At 49.3% G+C, this 27,345-nt stretch overlaps 1 protein-coding gene across 4 annotated transcripts in view; it reads left to right on the top strand.

The window, feature by feature from the left end:
* Positions 1 to 27,345, top strand: part of LOC135020477 (nucleoside hydrolase-like) — a 103,407-nt gene that overhangs the window by 10,826 nt on the left and 65,236 nt on the right. Inside the window, exon 1 of one of the 4 annotated variants that reach the window (XM_063953188.1) lies at positions 2,711 to 2,839. The exons of the other annotated variants lie outside the window; for them this stretch is intronic. The gene's annotated coding sequence lies outside the window, so the exon portion shown is untranslated. Of the gene's footprint in view, positions 1 to 2,710; positions 2,840 to 27,345 lie in introns of those variants that run through there. 4 annotated transcript variants of the gene reach the window in all.

Below are 27,345 nucleotides of genomic sequence, written 5' to 3'. Positions count from 1 at the left end.
CCCTCCCCCCTTCTCCACCCCCATTTGGTTCACTACCACCCAGGGACATGCGCCTCACCCCACCACACGTCACTGCTACCACCATCCTTTACTATTCTCACTGTATGACCCTTAGTTACTATCTAAACCCTCCCCCCAGGCACCTAGGTGTCCATGGCTGAAGATCAGAGCCCCTCCCCCATATTGATATAATGCCGCTCTTTGCAAGAGTATAGGAAGGGGGGCAGGGTCTTATGACGCTAAGTGCCTGCCCCTCACACCTGGGCTGCATGCATGCTGCAATAGGTAGTGTGTGCACTCTTGGATGCTGCTGTATACAGAGAGTGCTTGTGAGCAGAAATGTGTGGCTAACTGATACTTGGTTTATTAAGTATATTTATGGGATGTAGTCAGCATGCCAGTGCCGGGACACAGACACATGACTGAATGCCGACGCTGGAATCCCGAATGTAAGTATGCCTGGGAGGTTAGGTTTAGGCTGTGGGGGGAGGGTTAGGTTTAGGCTGCGGAAAGGGAGGGTTAGGGTTAAGGTGCAGGGTGAGCGAGTTAGGATTAGGGTTCTTTTCGTGCAGCGCTCCTGTTGGGATTAAGACCAGTCTCAAAGCCAGGGTCTGTATTCTGACCGCCGGCATCTTAACTACCGGTCCCCTGTATGTTTCCATAGTGACCAAGCAACCCCAGGTTACGGGGGGGGGGGGGGGGGGGGAAGTTCACGGCATCTATTCACAGTGTATACGTAGTCGGGGGTAGCCAAGCATCTCTGAAGGTGCTGGTCAAGCACCCACAGTGAGAATGGGGGTGTCACGAAGCCCTGCCACCTTTCCTTTCCCTCAGGCTTCACCCCTTTTTGCGGGGGCCTGCTCCCAGAACCACCAATGTTGGGAGATATGAATATACTGTGGTGCTGCATGTCAGTGGTGAGTCCGCAGGCAGCGTAAGGGGCATAGTGGCAGCGGTAGAGAACAGCGTCAATTTATTGATGGGGCCCCTACAATTTAGTTGCCCTTGGCCCCCGTATGTATGTACCCTGACCATTTTTGTGCTTCATAACTGGCTGATATTTGAGCTACTTTATTTAAATTACATTTAGGCTTGCCATGATATCCCTTCAATTCAGGACACATACAATTTACACAGGTTCTGTATGCTGTGGCTAATTAAAACAAGCTTTGACTTTAGCCAGCCACAGAACCTGTCTAAATCATAGGTGTCCCAGGTTAAAGAGTTATTGTGGCAACCCTACATTTATAGGACCATGAAGCCCCAAAATACAAAAATCTCAGGTATGCGCCTTAGGGTCATTCATGTCAGTTCAACCAGGCGTGTTCACCACCCATCTCAGATGTTTATGAAACTTTTTTTAGTGAAGAGAAGATATAAAAAAAAACTATTTCTGCCAAATTTCTCAACTGTCTGACAATTCTTTTATTAAATATTGATTTCTGCAGCGGGGTACACTGGGGTTCCACAGGGATAACATCGGGGTGTAGAGTTTGATCTTGATCCAAGGCACCAACCGGCTAAAAGCTTTGACTGTTCCCAAGATGCACAGCGTCGCTTCCTCTATAACCCCGCTTCCGTGCACAGAAGCTCAGTTTGTAAGTTGGTGCCTGCAGTGCAGGCCAACAACAGGGAGGGCTGCGCTGGGCTGCCCTGAAAAGAGCTTTCAAGTAAAGAAAGAAGACTTCAGAGCCGCAGCGTAGGCACTTAAAAGTGCTATGTGTCATTCTGACACATCATGCTGCTGCTCCCTCATCTTCCAGCAGCGCTGTACACTCCCTGCCCTGGTTGCTGGGTAACTACAGCGGAGGCTCCGGTTCTCTCATAAGGGCACACACCACCGCTGCACTCCGGTATCACGTGGCCGCTGAAAGGAGGAGGTAAGAGGGTCCCCTAGACAGGACCTGCTGCAAATCGCGATCCGGCGCGGTCCTTAGGAGGCGAACTGCGCGCGCTGCCGTGGACACTGTGGCCGTGCAGGGACCCCACTAGACCACCAGGCCATGAGCACAGGTTGGATTTTTGCATAAGTCCATCTCTTTAAGGCCCGCAGTACCGGGGGTGAAGTCCAGCAAGGGGATCTGGCTCTGACCTGTAGCCCCTCCCCCAGTCCCAGGGCGCCATTTACTGCTAATGCTCCCGTCCTGGAGCTGCATCTCTCTCTCTGGGGGAGATGTACTAAGCCTGAAAAGTGATAAATATCACTGTGATAAAGCACCAGCCAATCTGCTCCTAACTGTCATGTCACAGGCTGTGTTTGAAAAATGACAGTTAGGAGCCGATTGGCTGGTACTTTATCACTGTGATATTTATCACTTTTCGGGCTTAGTACATCTGGCCCACTCTCTCTTCCCCCGCCCCCCCCCCTCCCCCCTCAATCCCTGTCAGCGCTTAGGCGCCATTACACACAGGGCCGGATTAACAATGGGGCGGGTGGAGCTGCAACTCCAGGCCCTCTCATCAAACTAGGCCCACAGCAACTGATTTGCTGCTGCAGCCAGGATTTTTTCCCCTGCTACAGCAGCATGCCAGTGACAGTTTGAAGCACTGCTCCCTCCTGCCCGCAGTGTAGACGTAAAAATAGTACAGATGGAGCTCTATTGGTCCATTTCTCACCGAGCGGCTCAACATAACAGTAAGAAGCCGCTTGGGCAGGGGATACACTGATACAGGAACTCAGCAGGGGGCGGGGCTACACAGGACACAGGGGGCGGAGCTACACAGGACCCAGGCTGCCTGCTGCTAACATGGCTGTTGCTGCTGCTGTTGAGAGGGAGAGAAACTACTGTACATCCATGTCCGGCTCAGCCAGTGAGACAGTGACTGCACTGAAGACCGAGTGAGTAGAGGGGATTGTGAGTGTGTGTGAGCTTCTGCAGGGGGTAGGGTTTAATATAGAGCAAGGGTGAGAAAGTATGTGAGTGCGACACTGCATGGTGGCAGGTAGTGTTTGAGTGTGATAGAGCGTAGGCCGCGGAGGCAAGAAGAGTGTAAGTGTGATAAAGAGCGTGCCGCTGGGGGAGGAAGTGTATGAGTGTGATAGAGTGCTGGCCGCGATAGGGGGGCAGTGTGTGAGATAGTGTGCAGGGGCAGGCCGCAGGGGGGAGGGAGTGTGTCAGTGTGATATAGCGCAGGCCGGGGGGTGGGGTGGGGGGGGGGGGGTTGAGTGTGTCAGTGTGATAGAGAGCGGTCCGCGGTGAGAGGGAGTGTGTCAGTGTGACGCTTTGTGTGGTCAGTGGAGGCAGGAAGTGTGTCAGTGTGATAGGGCACGGGGGGAGGGAGTGTGTGAGTGTGATAGAGCTCAGGCAGTGTGATAAGAGTAGTGGTAGTGTATGAGTGTGATATAGTGCAGGCCACGGTAAGGGCGGCGTGTGTGAGTGTAATAGAGCACAGGCAGCAGGGGCAGGGAGTGTATCAGTGTGATAGTGCACAGGCCGCAGTTGGAGGCAGTGTGTCAGTGTGATAGAGTGCAGGCTGCGAGGGGGGGAGAGAGTGTGTCCGTGTGATAGAGGGCAGACAGCGGGGACAGGGAGTGGGTCAGTGTGATAGAGCACAGGCCGCGGTGGGAGTGAGTGCGGGGACCAATGTGTTTCCCTATTGAGGCTATTAAGTCCCCCATCCCCCCTCTCCCTCTAGTGTGTTTTATTTCACCCTTTGTGACCAATGTTTTTGTTTGTATATTCCCGTTGGATGCCAATGTGTCTTGAGAATGACAACCAGCTCAGTGGTATAAATATGAAAGTCTGCTGTTTTCTCATAACTGGAGATTTCTCATGGTGTTAAAAAGTGGTTATACAGTTTCTGTTGTGTGGTATGGCTGACCGATGGTCTCCTGCCCGCAGGTCAGCATACCGACGCCGGAATCCCAGCAGCATACCGACTCTGGGATCCCGGCGGGGAGGGGCGAGTGCAGCAAGCCCCTTACGGGCTCGCTGCGCTTGCCGCGATGCGGGCTCGGTGGTCGCCACGGGTTCTATTCCAACTCTCTGGGTATGCCGACCGTCGGGATAGTGAGGGGGTGGGATTTTGAGGGAGGTCATGTGACCGTCAGTCTGCTGACCGCCAGTCACATGACTACCACCCCCGTTTGTGACATTACAGGTAGCACCCCACTGATGAGACTGTGGGAGGAGTGCATATTGCTTTAAATAACTTTTCATACATATAGATGTATTTATTTAAGCGTGTATTTTACCCTGAAATTAGGATTGAGAACTCGATTTTATAAAACAAGTGGGTCTCGGGAGTTGCGCCAACCTCCATCACCCCATGACGCACTGCAGCTTATCTTAGCATGCTGCTCTGCGCTACTGCTAATAGGTTTCTGCCACGTCTCCACCCCACCCCCCAGTAGCTGGCGGTAAGTCTGCAGCTGCAGAGGTGTCAGGTGTCATCTGTGCGAGAGATCGGCACAGCCATGACATCACCAGCGCAAGGAGTAGGAGAAAAGGCATCCACCCCTAGCCAATGGCTGCCGGGATCTTACTACCCCACAGTACATGTAAGGGCTGGATATAGAAAATACTTGTGTATAGTAAATACTGCTTGTTTGGGGGGAAAGGGAGCAAACCGAGTGTGCTGCCTGTCGTATTTTATATACTGTTTGTGGGCCCTTTTTTGTGTATTGCCAACCCCCCTCAATAAAAGCCAAAGCGCTTCCAAGTTGGACTCGGGCACGTCCGTGTGTGCATCTTTTGCTGCTGTAGCGTGAGCGACTTTATGCTAATATTGGTACAAGCCCTTCCCTGGTGTAAAGCCATGCGTGTAAATACGCCAGCAGTGACATGTCCACTTTCAGCTTCTTTAGACATTGTAATTCCTCTTGGTGCATCTTTCAAAACCTGCACCTGCCCCATGCTAGGTGCAGACCTCTATCAGACTACAGCCTCCAATATTAGCGATTAATCATCTGATTCCGCTACCACTTCAGTGACATTCCTATAACATCTCCATAAGAAGGTGCATCTCCGTGCATCTGATTCCATCCCCCAGTCACTGCCCAGGAACCCCCAATACATTATACTGTAGCTATGTATTAGAGATGAGCAGTTCTGGTTTGTATCAATTATCTATCTATCTATCTAACTATGGCCCTTATTCCGAGTTGATCGTTCGCTAGCTGCTTTTAGCAGCAGTGTACACGCTAGGCCGCCGCCCTCTGGGAGTGTATCTTAGCGTAGCAGAATTGCGAACGAAAGGTTAGCAGTTCTGCTACTAAATCTTTTCCTGCAGTTTCTGAGTAGCTCCAGACCTACTCCTAGATTGCGATCACTGCAGACTGTTTAGTTCCTGGTTTGACGTCACAAACACGCCCTGTGTTCGGCCAGCCACTCCCCCGTTTCCCCAGGCACGCCTGCGTCTTTACCTGTCATGCCTGCGGTTTTTAGCACACTCCCTGAAAACGGCCAGTTTCCGCCCAGAAACACCCACTTCCGGTCAATCACACTACGATCACTCGAGCGATTAAAAAACGTTGCGTGAGCTTGTGTAAATCTACAAAGTTTTGTGTGAAAGTACTTAGCGCATGCGCGCTGCGTACCATGCGCATGCGCAGAATTGCCGTTTTTTCACTTGATCTCTGCGCTGCGAAAATCGGCAACAAGCGATCAACTCGGAATGACCACCATTGTCCCTTCTGTACATCCACCATGGGCAGATGCTCTGTCCTCTCAGTTACAGCAATTAAATTAGTCTTTGGCCAAGCAGAATCCTAACCCTCGCCTGCCTAAGACCAAAATGTCCTCTAAGCGGGCCCTTACAACCTCACAGTCCACTCATGTTACAGATACTTCATCGGATGAAGATGGCGCATACACTGATCCCTCAGACACTGATGCAGATGCTTCTGATGGGGAATCCCTGACCAAAGTGGATGTTCCTGACCTCTTGGAGGCTATACGGCTGATTATTCAAATTGATGATGATGAAGAACCCCCAGCTACCTCTAAGAAACCAGATAAGTTTAAGCGTCAGAAGGTTACTAAATTAGTTTTACCACATTCTGACCATTTGGTTGACATACGTCTGGAATCCTGGGAATATCCAGGAAACCGCCGCCGCCGGTGGACTCGCAAGTCGAACGTCTGGTGGTGTCATCTGCTCTGCCTGTCACTACCGTCACCTCTTTGAAGGAACCGACGGAAAACGTGTGGTGGGTTGCTTGAAGTACATTTACACTCTGGCTGGAGCTGTACATTGGCCTACTGTTGCGGCCTCTTGGGCTGCTAAAGCTATAGAGGTCTGGGTTCAGGAAGTAGAAGTGGAACTACCGTCTAATTTTCCTGATAATGCAAAACAGTGTCTTTCATACATTGTTACAGCCTCTCGTTATATTCAGGAGGCGGCATCAGATTCAGGTATCCTAGCGGCCAAAGCGTCTACCACGTCTATTCTGGCTCGCTGGAACCTCTGGTTGTGGTCCAGGTCGATAGATATGGACTCGAAAAAGACCTTGGAGGTTATCTCTCTTTTAAGGGAAACATTCTTTTTGGGGAAGTTCTCAACAAGATTGTCGCTGACTTAGCGTCTGCTAAGGCTGCATGTTTACCTAGTAGTAATCCTTCGGCTCCTTCATTTTGTTCCTTTCGACCTCCAGGTAAAGCAAAGGGTCAGGCGTACCCAAAACAGGCTAGTACTTCCAAATCCAGTAAACCCAAACCTAAACGTGCCTGGGCTGCCCGTCAGTCTGCTACCAAAAACAGACGAGCCTGCTGCATGACGGGGCGGGCCTCCCCCTGGGGGATCCCAGGGTGGGAGGCCGACTTCTATGGTTTGCTCAGGTATGGCTACAGACCACTTTGGACGCCTGGGTAAGGGAAGTCGTCACTCACAGATACGCCATCCCTTTCAAGAAATGTCCCCCTCACCAGTTTTGCTCAACAAACGTCTCTTCAGATCTGGTGAAAGCAAGGACTCTCCATCTGGTGGTGCAATCCCTCCTGAACACAGTAGTGTAGTGCCGGTGCCTCTGGCACAGAGAGGCAGGGGTATTATTCAACGCTGTTCCTAGTCCCGAAACCGAATGGATCTTCTCGGCCCATTCTCAACCTCAAGTCTTTGAACAAGTTTGTGAAAGTCTCTAAATTCCGTATGGAAACTCTTCGCTCTATTCCTCTGGCCTTGGAGCCCAAGGACTACATGGTATCCCTGGACATACAGGATGCTTACCTGCATATACCTATGCATTGTCGCATCAGCAATACCTGTGGTTTTCTATTGGCAACCTACATTTTCAATTCCAGGCCTTGCCGTTTGATCTGACCTCTGCTCCTCAGATTTTCACCAAGGTCATGGCGGTCATGACGGCCCTACTCCGCCGTCAGGGTATCAGGATCCTGCCGTATCTCAACGACTTGTTGATCCTGGCGAATTCTCCAGAGGTTCTCCTTCGTCATCTGGAACTGACGTCCAATTCCTGCAAGCCCACGGGTGGCTCATCAACTGGAAGAAATCTTCCCTGGTCCCTGCTCAGAGCATGGTGCACCTGGGAGCACTGCTGGACACCCACAACCAGCGGTTGTTTCTCTGACGTCCTAGTGGATGCTGGGGACTCCGTAAGGACCATGGGGAATAGACGGCTCCGCAGGAGACTGGGCACATCTAAAGAAAGATTTAGGACTATCTGGTGTGCACTGGCTCCTCCCCCTATGACCCTCCTCCAAGCCTCAGTTAGATTTCTGTGCCCGGCTGAGCTGGATGCACACTAGGGGCTCTCCTGAGCTCCTAGGAAGAAAGTGTTTGTTAGGTTTTTTTATTTTCAGTGAGACCTGCTGGCAACAGGCTCACTGCATCGAGGGACTAAGGGGAGAAGAAGCGAACCTACCTAAGTGGTGGTAGCTTGGGCTTCTTGGGCTACTGGACACCATTAGCTCCAGAGGGATCGAACACAGGACCCGACCTCGTCGTCCGTTCCCGGAGCCGCGCCGCCGTCCCCCTTACAGAGCCAGAAGCAAGAAGGTGGTCCGGAAAATCGGCGGCTGAAGACTTCTGTCTTCTCCAAGGTAGCGCACAGCACTGCAGCTGTGCGCCATTGCTCCTCATGCACACCACACACTGCGGTCACTGATGGGTGCAGGGCGCTGGGGGGGGCGCCCTGAGCAGCAATACTGACACCTTGGCTGGCAAACTGGCACCATATATAGCCCCAGAGGCTATATAGGTGCTTTTTAACCCCTGCCAGAATCCATAAAAATGCGGGAGAAAGTCTGCGAAAAAGGGGCGGAGCTATCTCCTTCAGCACACTGGCGCCATTTTTCCCTCACCGCTCCGTTGGAGGGAAGCTCCCTGGCTCTCCCCTGCAGTCCTGCACTACAGAAAGGGTTAAAAAGAGAGGGGGGCACAATTTAGGCGCAGTATACAATATATATAGGCAGCTATAAGGGAAAACACTCTTTATATGTGATATCCCTGTGATATATAGCGCCCTGGTGTGTGCTGGCATACTCTCCCTCTGTCTCCCCAAAGGGCTTTGTGGGGTCCTGTCCTCTGTCAGAGCATTCCCTGTGTGTGTGCTGTGTGTCGGTACGGCTGTGTCGACATGTATGAGGAGGATAATGATGTGGAGGCGGAGCGAATGCCTGTAAATGTGATGTCACCCCCTGCGGGATCGACACCGGTGTGGTTGGACTTATGGAAGGATTACGTGAAAGTGTCAACTCCTTACACAAAAGGTCGATGACGCAGAACAGCCGGCTACTCAGCTTGTGCCTGTTCCAGCGTCTCAAATGTCATGGGGGGCTCTAAAAACGCCCGCTACCTCAGATGGCAGAAACAGATGTCGACACGGATACCGACTCCAGTGTCGACGACGATGAGACTAGTGTACCCTCCAAATAGGTCCACCCGTTACATGATTGAGGCAATGAAAAATGTATTACACATTTATGATAATACCCCAGGTACCACATAAAAGGGTATTATGTTTGGTGAGAGAAAACTACCAGTAGTTTTTCCTGCATCTGAGAAATTAAATGAGGTGTGTGAGGAAGCGTGGTCTTCCCCCGGTAAGAAATTGATAATTTCTAAACGGTTATTGGCAGCGTACCCTTTCCCGCCAGAGGATAGGTCACGTTGGGAAACACCCCACAGGGTAGATACAGCGCTTGCACGCTTATCAGAAAAGGTGGCACTACCGTCTCCGGATACGGCCGCCTGAAGGAACCTGCTGATAAAAAGCAGGGGGTTACCCTGAAAGATATAGTCACACACTCGGGCAGTATATTGCGACCAGCCATTGCTTCGGCATGGATGTGCAGTGCTCCCGCTGCGTGGTCAGATTCCCTGTCGGAAAATAACTATGGATAGGGACAATATTTTGCTGACAATAGAGCATATAAAAGACATGGTCTTATACATGCGTGATGCACAGAGGGATATTTTCCGGCTGGCATCAAAAATAAGCGCTAGGTCCATTGCCGCCAGACGGGGGTTATGGACTCGGCAATGGTCAGGCGATGCCGACTCGAATCGGCACATGGAAGTTTTGCCCTATAAGGGGGTAAAACTGTTTGGGGATGGTCTTTCAGACCTCGTTTCCACAGCTACTGCTGGGAAATCGACTTTTTTGCCATAGGCTACCCCACAACAAAAGAAAGCACCGTATCATCAAGTACAGTCCTTTCGGCCCCAGAAAAGCAAGAGGGCTAGAGGCTCATCCTTTCTGCCGAGAGGCAAAGGTAGAGGAAAAAGCTGCAGCACACAGCTAGTTCCCAAGAGCAGAAGTCCTCCCTGCGTCCGGTAAGTCCACAGCATGACGCTGGGGCTGCTCAGGCGGACCCGGGTACGGTGGGGGCCCGTCTCAGAAGTTTCAGCGCCCAGTGGGCTCTCTCACATGGATCCATCCCTGTGTCCTTCAAGTAGTATCTCAGGGGTACAGGCTGGAGTTCGAGACGTTCTTCCCCCCCGCCGTTTCCTAAAATCTGCCTTACCGGCACCTCCCTCTGTCAGGGAGGCGGTGTTGGTGGCTATTCAACACTATAATCACAACAAGTGATTGTCAAGGTGCCCCTCCTTCAGCAAGGAAGGGGTTACTATTCCACAATGGTTGTGGTACCGAAACAGAACGGTTCGGTGAGACCCATCTTAAAATTAAAATACTTGAACTTTTATATCAGAAGATTCAAGTTCAAGATGGAATCGCTCAGGGCGGTTATTACGAGCCTGGACGAGGGGGATTACAGGGTCTCCCTGGACATCAAGGATGCGTACCTGCATGTTCCCATTTACCCTCCTCACCAGGAGTACCTCAGATGTGTGGTACAGGACTGTCACTATCAGTTCCAGACGCTGCCGTTGGAGTTGTCCACGGCACCGAAGGTCTTTACCAAGGTAATGGCCGAAATGATGATACTCCTTCGCAAGAAGGAAGTTTTTATTATCCCGTACTTGGACGATCTCCTGATAAAGGCGAGGTCCAAAGAACAGTTGGTAGTGGGGGTAGCACTCTCTCGGGAAGTGCTACAACAGCACGACTGGATTCTCAATATTCCAAAGTCACAGCTGGTCCCGACGACACGTCTTCTGTTCCTGGGAATGATTCTGGACACAGACCAGAAAAGAGTGTTTCTTCCAGTGGAAGCACACGAGTCCTGGAAAAAATGGTAGCTTCGTACGAAGCATAATTCCATTCGGAAGGTTCCACGCAAGGACGTTCCAGTGGGACCTGTGGGACAAATGGTCCGGGTCCCATCTACAGATACAACAGCGGATAACCCTGTCGGCAAGAAACAGGGTGTCGCTGCTGTGGTGGCTGCAGAGGGCTCATCTACTAGAGGGCCGCAGATTCGGAATACAGGACTGGGTCCTGGTGACCACGGAGGCCAGCCTTCGGGGCTGGGGTGCAGTCACACAGGGAAGAAATTTCCAAGGAGATTTCGCTTCACATAAATATTCTGGAGCTAAGGGCCATTTACAATGCCCTAAGCCAAGCAAGGCCCCTGCTTCAGAACCAGCCGGTACTGATCCAATAAGACAACATCACGGCGGTCGCCCATGTAAACAGACAGGGCGGCACAAGAAGCAGGATGGCGATGGCAGAAGCCACAAGGATTCTCCGATGGGCGACCTACACCCGGGAGAATGGGGACTTCTTCCAGAAGTTTTCCAAATGCGGGTAAACCGTTGGGAATGACCACGGGTGGACATGATGGCGTCCCGCCTCAACAAAAAGTTGAAAAGATATTGCGCCAGGTCAAGGGACCCTCAGGCGATCGCTGTGGACGCTCTAGTGACACCGTGGGTGTACCAGTCGGTTTATGTGTTTCCTCCTCTACCTCTCATAGCCAAGGTACTGAGAATAATAAGAATGCGAGGAGTGAAAACCATACTCGTGGGTCCGGATTGGCCAAGAAGAGCTTGGTACCCGGAACTTCAAGAGATGCTGGCAGAGGACCCTTGGCCTCTGCCGCTCAGACAAGACCTGCTGCAGCAGGGACCCTGTCTGTTCCAAGACTTACTGCGGCTGCGTTTGACGGCATGGCGGTTGAACACCGGATCCTAAAGGAAAAGGGTATTCCGGAGGAAATCTTCCCTACCCTGATCAAAGCCAGGAAGGATGTCACCGCAAGACATTATTACCGCATTTGGCGGAAATATGTTGCTTGGTGTGAGGCCATGAAGGCCCCGAAGGAGGAATTTCAACTGGGTCGATTCCTACACTTCCTGCAAGCAGGGGTGACTTTGGGCCTCAAATTGGGGTCCATCAAGGTCCAGATTTCGGCTCTGTCGATTTTCTTCCAGAAAGAACTGGCTTCACTGCCTGAAGTTCAGACTTTGTCGAAGGAGTTCTGCATATTCAGCCTCCTTTTGTGCCCCCAGTGGCACCTTGGGATCTCAATGTGGTTTTGGCATCCCTGAAATCATATTGGTTCGAACCACTTAAGACTGTGGAATTAAAATATCTCACGTGGAAAGTGGTCATACTGTTGGCCCTGGCTTCGGCCAGGCGGGTTTCAGAATTGGCGGCTTTGTCTTGTAAAAGCCCTTATCTGATTTTCCAGATGGATAGGGCAGAATTAAGGACTCGTCCTCAGTTTCTCCCGAAGGTGGTCTCAGCTTTTCACTTGAACCAACCTATTGTGGTGCCTGCGGCTACTAGGGACTTGGAGGATTCCAAGTTGCTGGACGTAGTCAGGGCCCTGAAAATTTATGTTTCCAGGACGGCTGGAGTCAGAAAAACTGACTCGCTGTTTATCCTGTATGCACCCAACAAGCTGGGTGCTCCTGCTTCTAAGCAGTCTATTGCGCGCTGGATTTGTAGCACTATTCAGCTGGCGCATTCTGCGGTAGGATTACCGCAGCCTAAATCAATAAAAGCCCATTCCACAAGGAAGGTGGGCTCATCTTGGGCGGCTGTCCGAGGGGTCTCGGCTTTACAACTTTGCCGAGCAGCTACTTGGTCAGGGGCAAACACGTTTGCTAAATTCTACAAATTTGATTCCCTGGCTGAGGAGGACCTGGAGTTCTCTCATTCGGTGCTGCAGAGTCATCCGCACTCTCCCGCCCGTTTGGGAGCTTTGGTATAATCCCCATGGTCCTTATTGAGTCCCCAGCATCCACTAGGACGTCAGAGAAAATAAGATTTTACTCACCGGTAAATCTATTTCTCGTAGTCCGTAGTGGATGCTGGGCGCCCATCCCAAGTGCGGATTGTCTGCAATACCTGTACATAGTTATTGTTACAAAAATCGGGTTTTGTTGTGAGCCATCTCTTCAGAGGCTCAATTTGTTATCATACTGTTAACCGGGGTTCCTATCACGTGTTATATGGTGTGATTGGTGTGGCTGGTATGAGTCTTACCCGGGATTCAAAAAAAATCCTTCCTTATTGTGTCAGCTCTTCCGGGCACAGTTCCTAACTGAGGCTTGGAGGAGGGTCATAGGGGGAGGAGCCAGTGCACACCAGATAGTCCTAAATCTTTCTTTAGATGTGCCCAGTCTCCTGCGGAGCCGTCTATTCCCCATGGTCCTTACGGAGTCCCCAGCATCCACTACGGACTACGAGAAATAGATTTACCGGTGAGTAAAATCTTATTTTTTGTCTCCGGAAAAGATCCTGAAACTTCAGGACAAGATAAGATGCTTCCTCTCTCGCCCACGTGTGTCAATACACTCAACGATGCACGTACTAGGCCTCATGGTGTTGGCTTTCGACATGGTGGAGTACGCTCCATTTCATTCCCGCCTTCTACAGAGGTTAATTCTCTCCGAGTGGGACGGCCTGCCTCACCAGATCAGGTCTCACATGATATCCGGAGGTTCGTCTGTCACTGACTTGGTGGGTGCAGGACCAACAACTGAACAGGGGTCGTCCAACTGGGTCCTTCTGACGATGGACGCCAGTCTGCGGGGTTGGGGGCGCGGTGTTAGAGCAAAGCTCTTTTCAGTGTCTGTGGACCAGGGAGGAATCTCCTCCCGATAAACATTCTGGAATTGCGGGCAGTTCAATGTTCAATGCCTTGACACTGGCCCTGCATCTGGTACAGAACAGGCCTGTTCAAGTACAGTCGGACAACGCCACCACGGTGGCGTACATAAATCATCAAGGCTGCACCCGAAGCTGCAAAGCCACGACAGAAGTGTCAAGGATTCTTCGTTGGGCAGAACACCATCTGCCAGCCCTATCGGCAGTGTTCATTCCAGGGGTCCTGAACTGAGAAGCGGATTTCCTCAGTCGTCAGGACGTAAACGCCGGAGAGTGGAGCCTTGATCTGGAGCTCTTTCAACTCCTTGTGGAAATGTGGGGTCTACCAGATGTAGACCTGATGGCGTCTCAATACAATCACAAGGTTCCGGTCTTTGGAGCAAGGACAAGGGATCCTCAAGCAGCGTTCGTGGACGCATTGGCAATTCAATGGAACTTTCGACTGCCGTACGTGTTCCCTCCGGTGTCACTCCTGCCCAGGGTAATTCGGAAGTTCAAGCACTCCGGCGTGGCCCAGACGGCACTGGTTCTCAGACCTGCAGGGTCTATCAATAGAGCGTCCTCTTCTGCTTCCGCAGCGCCCAGACCTCCTCGTTCAGGGCCCTTGTGTCTACCAGGATTTGGCCCTGCTGGCTTTGACGGCATGGCTCTTGAAGCTTCTGTACTGAGGGCCAAAGGATTTTCTGACGCGGTCATTCAAACATGTTGAAGGCCCGTAAACCGGCTTCTGCTCGGATTTATCATAGGGTCTGGAATTCTTACTTCGCCTGGTGTGCGACTAACAATTATGATGCATACAAGTTCAGTACTGCCAAGCTTTTGGCTTTCCTGCAACAGGGCCTGGACGAAGGCCTTCGTCTGGCCACCTTCAAAGTTCACATTTCTGCCTTGTCGATATACACTGCTCAAAAAAATAAAGGGAACACTTAAACAACACAATGTAACTCCAAGTCAATCACACTTCTGTGAAATCAAACTGTCCACTTAGGAAGCAACACTGATTGACAATCAATTTCACATGCTGTTGTGCAAATGGAAAAGACAACAGGTGGAAATTATAGGCAATTAGCAAGACACCCCCAATAAAGGAGTTGTTCTGCAGGTGGTGACCACAGACCACTTCTCAGCTCCTATGCTTTCTGGCTGATGTTTTGGTCACTTTTGAAAGCTGGCTGTGCTTTCACTCTAGTGGTAGCATGAGACGGAGTCTACAACCCACACAAGTGGCTCAGGTAGTGCAGCTCATCCAGGATGGCACATCAATGCGAGCTGTGGCAAGAAGGTTTGCTGTGTCTGTCAGCGTAGTGTCCAGAGCATGGAGGCACTACCAGGAGATAGGCCAGTACATCAGGAGACGTGGAGGAGGCCGTAGGAGGGCAACAACCCAGCAGCAGGACCGCTACCTCCGCCTTTGTGCAAGGAGGAACAGGAGGAGCACTGTCAGGGCCCTGCAAAATGATCTCCAGCAAGCCACAAATGTGCATGTGTCTCCTCAAACGATCAGAAACAGACTCCATGAGGGTGGTGTGAGGGCCCGACGTCCACAGGTGGGGGTTGTGCTTACAGCCGAACACCGTGCAGGATGTTTGGCGTTTGGCATTTGCCAGAGAACACCAAGATTGGCAAATTCGCCACTGGCGCCCTGTGCTCTTCACAGATGAAAGCAGGTTCTCACTGAGCACGTGACAGACGTGAAAGAGTCTGGAGACGCCAAGGAGAACGTTCTGCTGCCTGTAACATCCTCCAGCATGACCGGTTTGGCAGTGGGTCAGTAATGGTGTGGGGTGGCATTTCTTTGGGGGGCCGCACAGCCCTCCATGTGCTCGCCAGAGTTAGCCTGACTGCCATTAGGTACCGGGATGAGATCCTCGTACCTCTTGTGAGACCATATGCTGGTGCGGTTGGCCCTGGGTTCCTCCTAATGCAAGACAATGCTAGACCTCATGTGGCTGGAGTGTGTCAGCAGTTCCTGCAAGACGAAGGCATTGATGCTATGGACTGGCCCGCCCGTTCCCCAGACCTGAATCCAATTGAGCACATCTGGGACATCATGTCTCGCTCCATCCACCAAAGACTGTCCAGGAGTTGGCGGATGCTTTAGTCCAGGTCTGGGAGGAGATCCCTCAGGAGACCATCCGCCACCTCATCAGGAGCATGCCCAGGCGTTGTAGGGAGTTCATACAGGCACGTGGAGGCCACACACACTACTGAGCCTCATTTTGACTTGTTTTAAGGACATTACATCAAAGTTGGATCAGGCTGTAGTGTGTTTTTCCACTTTAATTTTGAGTGTGACTCCAAATCCAGACCTCCATGGGTTAATAAAATTGATTTCCTTTGATAACTTTTGTGTGATTTTGTTGTCAGCACATTCAACTATGTAAAGAACAAAGTATTTAATAAGAATATTTCATTCATTCAGATCTAGGATGTGTTATTTTAGTGTGTCCTTTATATTTTTGAGCAGTGTAGTTTCAGAAAAAAATTGCGACTCTTCCTGATGTTCATACATTTACTCAGGGTATTTTGCGGCTTCAACCTCCCTATGTCCTGCCTGTGGCTCCTTGGGATTTGTCAGTTGTTCTGGATGCCTTACAAGAGTCTCCGTTTGAACCTCTTGAGTCTGTGGACCTTAAAGTGGCTTACCCTTAAGGTCTTGTTCTTGCTAGCTATTGCATATGCTAGACTGGTTTCAGACTTGGGTGCCTTGTCCTGTCTGTCACCCTTTCTGATTTTTCACCGTGACCGTGCAGTTTTTAGAACTTGCCCTGGTTATCTGCCTAAGGTGGTATCATCTTTCCATCTTAATCAAGAGATTGTGGTTCCGGCCTTTACCTCTCCAGGTTTATCCTCCAAAGAGCGGTCTTTGGATGTGGTACGGGCTCTCCGTATGTATGTGAAGAGGACAGCTTCTCTTAGGAGATCTGATTCCCTCTTTGTCCTTTTTGGTTTTCACAAACGTGGCTGGCCTAACAAGCAGACCTTGGCCAGATGGATTAGAATGGTGATTGCAAATGTTTATGTACAGGCTGGCCTTCCAGCTCCTGCTACCATCAAAGCCCAGTCTACTCGGTCGGTTAGACCTTCTTGGGTGCTCCGCCGTGGTGCGACCCTTGAACAATTGTGCAAGGCAGCCACGTGGTCATCAGTGAACACGTTCAGAAGATTCTATGCCTTCGATACTAATGCCTCCTTTGGATGCCGGGTTCTTGTGCCCACTACAGTGCGTCCCCTCCCATGAAGAACTGCTTTAGGACAACTCTGATTGTTAACCCTGTGGAACCCCAGTGTACCCCGCTGCAGAAAAGGAGTTTTATGGTAAGAACTTACATTTGTTAAATCTATTTCTGCAAGGTACACTGGGTTCCACAGGGCACCCACCCTGATGCACTTAGCTTATTTGGGTTTGTATGGCATTAGCCGCTGATGCCTTCTTCTGTTGTGAGAATGTGGTGTATGTGGCTACTAACGGTTGTCGTCTCTTTTACCTGCTACTGCATTGGACTGGTTAACAAAACTGAGCTCCTGTGCGTGGAGACGGGGTTATAGAGGAGGCGGCATCTTGGGAACAGTCAAAGCTTTTAGCCTGTTGGTGCCTCGGATCAAGATCCAATTCTGCAACCCAATGTTATCTCTGTGGAACCCAGTGTAACTCGCAGAAAGAGATTTAACAAAGGTAGGTTCTTGCCATAAATCTTTTTTTTTTTTCAATTTATTAAATTATTTACTAATCGCAGCTTCTTTATCCAGTTTATTTAAAGTATGACGGTTGTTTATTAAGGAATCACCACAAAATTTGCACCCCTAAGGTAACTCTTCCTCCTGAATCCAAAAATCCAAACCAAATCACTTTATCTGCCTTAGGGTGTGTACACATGATGAGATTCGGGCTATGCCCGATTCTCACTATGCGACAGGGGCCGGGTCGGCACATAGTCAGTATCGCAAGCACATAATGAGTGTGCTTGCGATACTGGCTATGTGCGATTTTGGCTAAGTGTCAATTTTGACTATCTCTTCTATAGAGAGAGTCAAAATTGACTTGCCTGCACAGTCTATCTTTTCTTTCAATGCCGACCGCGCATCGGCAACGAATCGGGATCGCAAGGTGACTGTCACCTTGCGATCTGCACTAACTTTTTTTCTTCCGATTTTGACTATATAGTCAGAATCGGAAGAATAAATCTCACCGTGTGTACACACTCTTACTGTACGTTTCGATTTACGGCAAAAATGCATGTTTTTCGAAAGTACTTAAACGCTAAGTTCAATCAAAATTAGATATCCCAATTTTTTTAGGTGCTTAACAAAGGTATACATTATTACCGCACAAAAAATCAGCATGGTACTCTGTTTCATAGTAAAGAAAAAAAATCATGAAAAGGACGTTCAATTACTGTTGTACTGCATACATAATTAACACAGGAAACCATGACATTTAAAAACTTAAACATAACTGGAGTCCATAACTTAAGTTGAGTCATCAATCACATTATCTTTTCCTTATTTGGAACCTGTTGTAACGGTCTGTAATTTTACTTAGTGTCAGCAGACAGTGCCTTCCAGTACTTCCTTGGATAGTGGGCACTTCCGCTACACAGGGGTTGTGACTAAAAGGAACAAAACACTGAAGGCCAGGACAACACATTTGTTGATTGGTTTGTGTCATGAAGTGTACCAGCACATCTTGTTCCTCCTCATTACATTGAATGATATACCCAATGTACCAGCTGTTATCATACACTGCTGCTATATATGTTCCAGGTGGATCTACTACAGTATGCCGGCGCTCGAGATCCCGGCGCCCAGCATACCGGCACTGGTATGCCAACTGCCGGCAGTGGGGCGAGCGCAAAAGAGCCCCTTGCGGGCTCGCCGCGCTGCGGGCACAGTGGCACGCCATGCTATTTATTCTCCCTCCAGGGAGGGTCCTGGACCCCACCAAGAGGGAGAGTAGTTGTCTGTATGCCGGCTGTCTGGATTCCGGCGTCGGTATGCTGAGCGCCTGGATCCCAACAGCCGGCATATCAAGTGCCACCCGTTCCAGGTTGCAGATCACTTTTTTCTACGTTTTTTGTGACTGTGGTCATAGTGACACTAAAGGGGTTATGCAATTAGCCACGATAAATTAACGTGGCTAATTGTCCTGCCGGGGGCTATCCAATTAGCCACGTAAAGCCGCGGCTCGCGCCGACTTATCAGGGATTTTGTTTCACCTTCCTCACGCAAGCGAAACCAAATCCACGGACACTGGGCTATTTCATCCAAAAACACACAGGTTTCACTGAACCTGTGTGTTTTTTGGAGATAATGGGGTTTTTTTTTGTTTGTTTTTTTTACAGGCGACCAAATATAGGTGAAACATCAGGAAAAATTTGCCGATGTATTTTCACCTGTAATTGGATACCCCCCAAACTGTGGTTTTGCAGTCTTGTATTTAATTTGGTGACACGTAGAAAAACTTTATGCCATGTATCTTTTCAGCCCAGCTATACAGGTCCAAAGGTGTCAAGATGTAATAAGTTTCCACTGCTTGCAGACTGGTGTGGGTGGCTAGACGTTTACTAGCACCATCACTAAAGTAGTGAACGTACTCCAATTTTAGTAGTAGTTCCGCTAAGTGTTTCATAACTACCATAATGAAGGCATACTCTGTTATGGCTAAACTGTTGTATAACTTATAACATACAGACTCACACAGTTTAAAGTGTCACATAATCCATCTTGCCTAAAAAAAAAAGATGCAGCCAGGCTAATCGTTGCCTCGCAGCAAGTGTGACCGCAAATGCACACGTATGCACGCCAATGGAAGCCTATGGCACGAACCCCAGCTGTGATCAGTCGCAGCACAATGCATTCGCACTTTGCTGTGATGCTTATGCTGTGCGCACGCATCGCAGCATAGATGAGCATGGCTCTGTCTGTATACAGCAAATGGGTGAAGTGTTGCTTGTGAAGTGTCTCAGTGTAATCCTTGAAATGCATCCTGACACACAAATTAATAATTTTCTGCACGGAATTGTTCCACAGTACTAGTGATTGTAACCAATTTACTTTGGTCTGGTCAGTGTGAACCCACTGCTTGTAAACAACTGTGTCCTCATCATCCATGCCACTATCATGAAAAAGTTTCTCAACTATTTTCTGAAGTGTTTCCAGACCTGAGCATTTATCACATCGATGAAGCATACAAGTTTCTGTTGCGGAGTACACTGGGCTCCACAAGGATTAACATCGGGGTGTAGAGTAGGATCTTGATCCGAGGCACCAACAGGCTCAAAGCTTTGACTGTTCCCAAGATGCACAGCGCCGCCGCCTCTATAACCCAGCCTCCGTGCACAGGAGCTCAGTTTGTAAGTTGGTGCCATGCAGTAAGCAGGCATACAACAGGGGGGCTGCCTTTTGCAGCCCAGTGAAAGCTTTATTTGAAGAAAAAGAATACCTTTAAAGACTTCAAGGGCTGCAACGTGTAAAGTCACATAGACTTTCTTTGCTGCAGCTTCATCATCCCCAGCGGCGCTGTATACTCCTGCGCCCTGGTTGCCGGGTAACTACAGTGGAGGCTTCGGTGTCTTTCCAACGTCGGTCACACACACGCGCCGCTGACCTCCAGGATCGCGTGGCCGCAGGTACGGGGGAGGTAAGGGGTCTCTTTGGCCGCTCTTTACAGTGATCTGGCGCGGCTGTGGGAGGCGGGCCGCGCGTTGGCGTGGACACTGTTATTGGGCAGCCGCTCCACTAGCCACCAGGGACATTGGGCACAGGTGTGGGGGTTTTTACTGTATAAAAGCCCCGTTTTCAAAGCCCGCAGCGCCCGGTGGGGATGCCAGCAGGGGGAGAAGGCCTAACCTGTAGCCCCTCCCGGTGCCATTTCTGTGAATGTTCCCGCCCTGGAGCTGCATATCTCTCCCTCACTCCCTGTCAGCCGCCATCACACAAGGAGCTGAGCTGTTCCTCGGACTGCTGGGGCAAATCATCCTCTGTAAATCCGCCTGATCGCCAGCACTGTGCATTTTACAGGACACTTAAGTATTCTACCTGTCACTGGGATAGTGTTAGTTAAGAAAGAGTGCATACATTCAGGGTTGTGTGGGTACAAACACCCTGCGATATACATCCAGTGTTCATTGTGCTTTGTTATATCTATTGTTGTCACATATAGCTGTACTGAGTATTACTTTGTATTGCTAGTCCAGTGCAGTTTTATGGTGCATAATTTCTGCATGGTACGCTTGTGACTATATATTTGTGTGTGCATGTAGCTGCTGCGTGGCTGCCTTATTTGGTATTTCAATCAGCGTGCTATTCCTATATTCCATAACCTGTGGGGGCTAAGTGCATCAGGTTTTCTGTATAATACAGGATTTTTTTCACAAGATATACTTGCTGTGTATTTTTACTTGTGATTTATAGTCAACCTATATATCTCTTGGACTCCCGGTAGTTGTGCTGCCACAGTCACACTTCACGGGGAGTTCTTGTTAGGTATATCGCTGCTAAGAATTGTACCAGGTTGCCCAATATTGTGCTTACTATTATGTCAGCTACAAGAGGTAATGGAGCTGGGGCTTCTCCCACACTGTGTGGTGGTGATGCTGCAGACATTTTGGAGGAAAATATCGCAGCAGAGAGTTAAGGTTCAGGATGTTCCTTACCCCCCAGTGGGTCCGTAGCACCGGGGGCAACAAATGACCCACCTTGGGCTACCTTTTCCACGCTGTTAAACACGCTTGTAACTAAATTGGCGCCCCCCTGTGGGACCACCTGTGCCATTGCAGCAGTTTATGGTCCCTGCAATTAATCCGCCATGGGCAGATCAAATCTCTACTCAGTTACAGCATTTGAACCGGCCACTGACTAAATCTAAGTGTCACTCTCGTCCGCCTAAGACTAAGTAGTCTTCTAAATGGGCCATTAGCTCCTCCCAATCCACTGTTATCCCGGACACGTCCTCTGAGGAGGATGGTGTATATACTGATCCCACAGACACTGACTCAGATGTTTCTGATGGGGAAGGGAAGTCATTGGTGGATGCCCCTGATCTGATTGAGGCAATTAGGCTCATTCTTCAGGTGTCTGATGACCCTGAGGCTGTCTCTAAAAAGACGGATAGGTTTAAACGTAAGAAGGTGGTTAAACAAGTTTTACCTCATTCTGATCACCTAGTTGACATACGTCAGGAATCCTGGGAAAATCCTGGGACAAAATTCACACCAAATAAGAGACTGTTGGCTCGCTATCCTCTCTCTACGGAGATATGTAAGAATTGGGAAACTCCTCCGCCTGTAGATTCTCATGTGGCGCGCATGGTAGTTTCCTCTGCTCTGCCAGTAACTACCGTCACCTCTCTGAAGGAACCGACGGATAGACGTGTGGAGGGTTGTTTGAAAGCGATTTACACCCTAACGGGGGCTGTGCATAGGCCAACCATTGCAGCAACATGGGCTGCTGAAGCTGTTGAGGCCTGGGCTCAGGAGCTAGAGGCGGAACTGCCTTCTAATGCATCTGAGCATGCTCAACAGTGTCTCTCGTATGTTACCACGGCTTCTCTGTACCTTACGGAGGCAGCATCCGATGCCGGGGTGCTGGCGGCCAAGCCTGCTACTACGTCCATCTTGGCCAGACGTATCCTTTGGTTGAGATCCTGGTCGGTGGATATGGATTCCAAGAAAACCCTGGAGGTGCTTACTTTCAAGGGAGACATTCTCTTTGGAGAAGACCTCAATAAGATTGTGGCTGATCTGGCTACTACTAAAACAGCTTGCCTACCTAGTACGGCTCCTTCCACGCAGAAGACTAAAAGTACTTTCCCTCGGCCCTTTCATCCTCCAGGTAAAGCAAATGGTCAGGCATACCCAAAGCAAGCTTGTGCTTCCATGCATGCCAAGCCCAGACCGAAACGAGCCTGGGCTGCCCGTCAGCCTGCTTCCAAAACTGATGAGCATGACGGGGCGGGCCTCCCTCTGGGGGTTCCCAGGGTGGGGGCCGACTTCTAGGTTTTGCTCAGGAATGGTTGAAGACCACTTCCGATGCCTGGGTAATGTCGTCACTCGAGGATATGCCGTACCCTTCAAGAATCGTCCCCCTCATCGATTTTGCCTAACAGCTGTTCCTCTAAACCCGACAAAGGCAAACACTCTGCATTCGGATGTTACATTCCCTCCTGATGACAGGAGTGGTAGTACAGGTGCCTCTGGATCAGAGAGGCAAGGGGTACTATTCACCGCTGTTTCTAGTCCCAAAACCGAACAGGTCCTCACGGCCCATTCTCAATCTGAAGTCCTTGAACAAGCATGTGCGGGTCTTCAAGTTTCGTATGGAAACTCTGCGCTCTATTGTTCTGGCCTTGGAGCCTGGGGACTTTATGGTCTCCCTGGACATACAGGATGCCTACCTGCATATTCTTATTGCAGTGTCTCATCAGCAGTACCTGAGGCTTGCGGTGGGCAACCTTCATTATCAATTTTGGGTGTTACCCTTTGGTTTGACAATGTCTCCTCGAGTTTTCACCAAAGTTATGGCGGTCATGACGGCTACACTCCACCGTCAAGGGGTCAGGATCCTACCGTACTTGGACGATTTGTTGATCCTGGCAAATTCCCCAGAACTTCTCCTGCGTCATCTCAATCTGACGGTCCAGTGCATGAAAGCCCTCGGGTGGCTGATCAACTGGAAGAAATCCTCCCTGGTTCCTGCTCGGAGCATGTTACATCTGGGAGCGGTATTGGACACTCACAACCAACGGTTGTTCTCCTCTCAGGAGAAAGTCCTGAAGCTTCAGGACAGTATTCGATGCTTCCAATCTCGTCCGCAAGTGTCGATACATTCGGCAATGCAAGTGCTAGGTCTCATGATGTCGGCTTTCGACATAGTGGAGTATGCTCCATTCCATTCTCGCCCTCTGCAGAAGTTGATTCTGACCAAGTGGGACGGCCTGCCTCACCGGATCAGATCTCACATGATCTCCTTGTCTCCGGAGGTCCACCTGTCACTGAGCTGGTGGCTTCAGGACCAACGATTAAGCAGGGGTCGTCCCTTCTGGATATCCAACTGGGTCCTTCTGACGACGGATGGCAGTCTGAGAGGTTGGGGCGCGGTGTTGGAACAACACTCTCTTCAGGGTCGGTGGACCAAGGAGGAGTCTTTACTCCCGATAAACATTCTGGAACTTCGGGCAGTGTTCAATGCGTTGCCAATGGCCCAGCATCTAATACAGAACAGACCTGTTCAAGTACAATCGGACAATGCCACCAAGGTGGCGTACATAAATCATCAAGGCGGCACTCGAAGCCACATGGCAATGATGGAAGTATCACGGATTCTTCAGTGGGAAGAACGCCATCTGCCGGCTATATCCGCAGTGTTCATTCCGGGGGTCCTAAACTGGGAAGCGGACTTTCTAAGGACATACACGCCAGAGAATGGAGCCTCCATCCAGAGGTGTTTCAACTTCTCGTGGACAAGTGGGGCCTTCCAGATGTGGACCTGATGGCGTCTCGACACAATCACAAGGTTCTAGTCTTCGGAGCAAGGACAGGGGATCCTCAGCCAGCATTCGTGGATGCTCTGTCAATCCCATGGAACTTTCGGCTGCCATATGTGTTCCCTCCGGTGTCACTCCTGCCCAGAGTAATACAGAAGTTCAAGCAAGAAGGAGGAAACCTACTTCTGATCGCTCCAGCGTGGCCCAGACGGCACTGGTTCTCCGATCTACAGGGCCTCTTGCTAGATCGTCCCCTTCTTCTTCCACAATGACCAGACCTACTCGTTCAGGGCCCTTGTGTTTACCAGGACTTTGACGGTATGGCCCTTGAAGCTTCCGTTCTGTGGGCCAAGGGTTTTTCTGAGGCTGTCGTTCAAACTATGTTGAAGGCCCGTAAGCCGGCTTCTGCTCGGATTTATCATAGGGTCTGGAGTGCTTACTTTAATTGGTGTGCGTCTCACAATCATGACGTTTTCAAATTTAGCACTGCCAAACTGTTGGCCTTCCTGCAACAGGGCCTGGACTTAGGCCTGCATCTGGCCTCCCTCAAGGTTCACATTTCTGCCTTGTCGGTTTGGTTTCAGAGAAAGATTGCTACCCTTTCGGATGTTCATACATTCACTCAGGGCGTGTTGCGGATTCAGCCTCCTTATGTACCTCCTGTGGACCCTTGGGATCTGTCGGTGGTACTGGAGGCCTTGCAAGAGTATCCATTTGAACCTCTTACCTCTGCTGACCTTAAGTGGCTTTCCCTTAAGGTGCTATTTTTGCTGGCTATTGCTTCAACTAGACGGGTCTCGGACTTGGGTGCCTTATCCTGTAAGTCCCCCCATTTGATTTTTCACCGGGACCGGGCGGTTCTTAGAACGCGCCCAGGTTATTTACTCAAGGTGGTGTCTTCCTTCCACCTTAACCAGGAGATTGTGGTTCCGGCCTTTAATTCTCCTGAGTTATCGCCCAAAGAACGGTCTTTGGATGTGTTACGGGCTCTCCGTATCTATGTGAAGATAATGTCCTCCATTAGGAAATCTGATTCTCTGTTTGTACTGTTTGGTTTTCACAAACGTGGCTGGCCTGCTTCCAAGCAGACTTTGGCCAGATGGATTAGAATGGTTATTGCACATGCTTATGTACAGGCTGGTCGTCGGGTTCCTGTTACTCGGTCATTCTACTCGGTCGGTAGGACCTTCTTGGGCGGCCCACCGTAGTGCGACCCTTGAACAATTGTGCAAGGCGGCTACGTGGTCCTCAGTGAACACGTTTATTAAGTTCTATGCCTTCGATACTACCGCCTCCCAGGATGCTTCCTTTGGACGCCGGGTTCTTGTGCCCGCTACAGTGCGTCCCCTCCCATAAGGAACTGCTTTAGGACATCCCCGATGTTAATCCTTGTGGAGCCCAGTGCACCCCGCAGCAGAAAACGAGATTTATGGTAAGAACTTACCGTTGTTAAATCTCTTTCTGCGAGGTACACTGGGCTCCACAAGGCGCCCACCCTGACGCACTTAGCTTCTTTGGGTTGGTATGGCATAGCCGCTGACACCCTCTACTGTGGCGAGTGTGTGGTGTAATTGGCTACGAGCGATTGTCGTCTAGTACCTGCTACTGCATTGGGCTGGTTAACGAAACCGAGCTCCTGTGCACGGAGACGGGGTTATAGAGGAGGTGGCGCTGTGCATCTTGGGAACAGTCAAAGTTTTGAGCCTGTTGGTGCCTCGGATCAAGATTCTACTCTACACCCCGATGTCGATCCTTATGGAGCCCAGTGTACCTCGCAGAAAGAGATTTAACAACGGTAAGTTCTTACCATAAATCTCGTTTTTTAAGACTGAAGAACAAACAAGGATTTCAGTTAGGTCTTTGTAGTCCATCTTTAGTGGTAGAGCAGCAACCAATAATTTTTAACTTTTTGGTGAGTTTCGCAAACACACACTGAATGCATACCTCTTGCCGCAACACTAACACACCACATAGGTCGTAAGGAACAAACCTTAGACAACCCAACTTGAATGTCTGGAAAACTGTATTTGAAAGCAAGATAAAGCTCTTTCATGTTTACTAGGAGTAGCCTTTTCTGTTTGTGAATTCTTTTTCCTCCTGGAACTTTTACAGAAATAGACTTTCTGTCCAGGGCACATCTGAGAATGTTCATCATCTTCGTAAAACTGATGAACGATTTGTACAGCAAGGACTTTCCCTCTATATTTTTCAGGTTCTGCCAGTATGCTATGGGTTACTTTAAGTTTTTTTGATTGTATTACCATGTATTCTGTGACATTAAATAAGTTAGGGACCCAAGTTACAGTATGTTAAGTTTTCAAATGTCATGGTTTCTTGTGTTAATTATGTATGCGGTACAACAATAATTGAATGTCCACTTCATGATTTTTTTTCTCCACTATGAAACAGAGTACCATGCTGACTTTTTGTGTGGTAATAATGTATAACTTTGTTAAGCACATAAAAAATTGGGATATCTAATGTTGATTGAACCTAGCGTTTTTAAGTCTTTTAGAAAAACGAGCGTTTTTACCGTAACTCGAAATGTAAAGCAGATAAAGTAATTTGGTTTGGATTCAGGAGGATGAGTTATCTTAGGGGACCAAATTTCATGGTGAATCCTTAATAAACACCCGCAATACTTCAAATAAACTGGATAAAGAAGCCACGATTAGTAAATAATTAAATTAATTGAAAAATCTATATTTTATAAACAAATTGTCAGACAGTCAAGATATTTGGCAGAAATAGTTTTCACATCCTCTCTCTTAACACAAAAAAATCGTAAAAATCTGAGATGGGTGGTGGACATTTCAATTTTTTGGGGGTAATTTGATGTGGAATGACCCCATAAGTCTTAAGCTGGGTACACACTGGAGCAATGTCGATATGTCCTACCAAAACAGCATTTTGATGTGACATTTTGCTTACACCGCACAGTGTGTTCGCTTCCATGGTCTCATGCGACAGACGCATCAAATGAAGCGTCTGACGTTAACGTCCTTGGTTATGTTAATGAAGGATGGAAAATGGTTGTTGAATTAAATTCGACCGCTCCCCCAATGATATAAGGTAAAAATTGCACCGTTTTAACATGCTCGTGCCCCTTTCCCACCCACCAACAAAATATGAGCTACCCTGGTTATGTTCCCTGATGTACAGATTACATGATGTAGAAAAGATATGATGCAGTTTGTGTTCATGCTACCGGTGGGGCTTTAGCCGTAACTCGTTTTTTTTCCTTCTATCTTTTTTTTTTTTTTTTTTTTAAATATAAAACAATTGGGGTTTTGTGTCTTTCTGGATAACTGCATACACCCTTTTTTTCTGTTAATTTTTATTGAATTTTTATAGACAATAGAACATACAGGCATATAGAAAATATAATGAGAAAAAAAGTAAAGCACAAAGGTTGCAATGGCAATCGGGGTAATACAGATAT

This window comes from Pseudophryne corroboree, chromosome 2, assembly GCF_028390025.1.
Source record: "Pseudophryne corroboree isolate aPseCor3 chromosome 2, aPseCor3.hap2, whole genome shotgun sequence".
NCBI classification, from domain to species: domain Eukaryota; kingdom Metazoa; phylum Chordata; class Amphibia; order Anura; family Myobatrachidae; genus Pseudophryne; species Pseudophryne corroboree.
Note: the sequence above shows the minus strand (reverse complement) of the source record. Positions and strands in the feature narration are given on the sequence as shown.